The following is a 2,090-nucleotide window of genomic DNA, read 5'->3' on the forward strand; positions in this document are numbered from 1 at the left end:
TCTCCACTGGCGGGATTCCCCGCTCTGCTGGCAGCACACCGCCCCCCCCACCCTTTGTTCCCCAGCGGCCACAATGGAAATCCCTGGCGTGGAGCGGCCAGAGTGGGAAATCTCAGAGGCCGGCAGTGGGAACGAGAATCCCGTTGCTGGCACGCTGCCGAGGAGCACCCGGCTCGGGAGGCGGAGAATTCTCCCGAGGTTTACAAGATTGGTCCCAGGCAGAATTTGAGGAATGATTGGAGGGGTTGGGACTGCTCTCCCCGGGAGATGAGGAGGCCGAGAGGAGATGGTGTTCAAAAATCATGAGGTCCCCCCCCCGCCACCCAAAAGGATAGAGAACAAGAGGACACAGATTTAAAGCGATTTGTATATGCAAGAAAATGTATTCCTCCTGTGGTTCTCTTGAATGCAAGTCGAATTCAAAATGATTATAGCAACTGCAGTAGTGTTAATTTTAGAGATTACAACAGTGGCCACCTTTAACATAAAAGTCAAAGGATTGCCTCAGTTAAAAACCAGCACGAATTGGACAGTGATTTACTGATCAAAGAATAAGTTGAAATCGAGCGTGGGTTCACGGGATACTGGGCGTGAATAATTATTTACGTAACTAAAAAGAGTCAAGCTCCTTGCCTGTAAGGAGAAATTATGAGGGTGGTTAGTATATTTGGCATATCAAGCCATGAAATCTTCACATTGAAAGGGGAAATTTACCCCGAGACGTAAAATTTAGAGAAAGGGAAATTAGACGCTGGGGGAGCTGGTCAGGCCACTTTGTGCATCGGCAGTAGAAAGTAACGCACTCCGTGCTTGCGGCTACTAGGTGACGAGGTCCTGTAACTTCTGGAGTAGAGGCCGCAACTGCCAACGTCACAATGGGCTAACCAAGGGTGCGTTGCTTCAAGCGTCAAGGAGACTAATTCTGGGATTACAGATCTGTATAAGCAGCCTCCACTATTCATGAATACTCCGATCCCGGCCGTGAACATCGCCATCAGCTTGTATTGGGGTGGTCACCATGCAGATAATAGGCCCCAATGCTGCTCAGTCAGGCAGACACACTAGAGGATGACAGGAGGGAGGGGAGAAAAGAGACCCAACAACAAATAAAGAGAAAGACAAGAGTGGCCAAAAAAAAACAAAAAAACACAGCACCTGGGTTCAATTCTGACCTTGTGACTGCGGAGTCTTCACACCCTCCCAGTGTCTGCGTGGGTTTCCTCCGGGTGCTCCGAATTCTTCCCACAGTCCAAAGATGTGCAGTTGGGTGGATTGGCCATGCTAAAAGTTGTTCCCGGGTGCCCAAAAGGTTAGGTGGGGTGACTGGGTCACGGGGATAGAGCGGGGGAGTGGGCCTAGTTAGGGGGCTCTTTCAGAGGGTCGGTGCAGACGTTGAGGGCCAAATGGCCTCCTTCTGCACTGGGGCTATTCGACGACTCTTGGAGACAACAAACACCGTGCAAAAATCAGCAGGCCCCAAACCCACTACAGCCACCTTTGGATTTGCAGAAGATAATCCTCCTCGCCAGTGAGGGGTGGGCAACGCAAAAAAGGTTAAATGGATTGATTCAACAGGAAACATTTAACTGAATCTAGTGTAAAAAGTGTACGACTCTTCAAAATAAAGCACACGGCTTTCAAACTTGAAATATTACTTCGTGAAAATGATTTCTGATCAAAATTATTTGGACTTACACCACCCTCCCTTCCCCACCCCCCCACCCCCACCCCCCCCCCCCCCTTCTCCCCACCCCCACCCCCACCCCCCCCCCTTCTCCCACCCCCCCCTCCCCCCCTTCTCCCCACCCCCCCCTCCCCCCCCTTCTCCCCACCCCCACCCCCCCCTTCTCCCCACCCCCCCCTTCTCCCCACCCCCACCCCCCCCCTTCTCCCCACCCCCCCCCCACCCCCCCCCCCCACCCACCCCCCTTCTCCCCTCTCCCCACCCCCCCCCACCCCCCTTCTCCCCACCCCCCCTTCTCCCCTCTCCCCACCCCCCCCTTCTCCCCTCTCCCCACCCCCCCTTCTCCCTCTCCCCACCCCCCCCCCTTCTCCCCACCCCCCCCCCTTCTCTCCACCCCCCCCCTTCT

The sequence above is a fragment of the Scyliorhinus torazame genome, chromosome 30 (assembly GCF_047496885.1).
Source record: "Scyliorhinus torazame isolate Kashiwa2021f chromosome 30, sScyTor2.1, whole genome shotgun sequence".
Taxonomy (NCBI): Eukaryota; Metazoa; Chordata; class Chondrichthyes; order Carcharhiniformes; family Scyliorhinidae; genus Scyliorhinus; species Scyliorhinus torazame.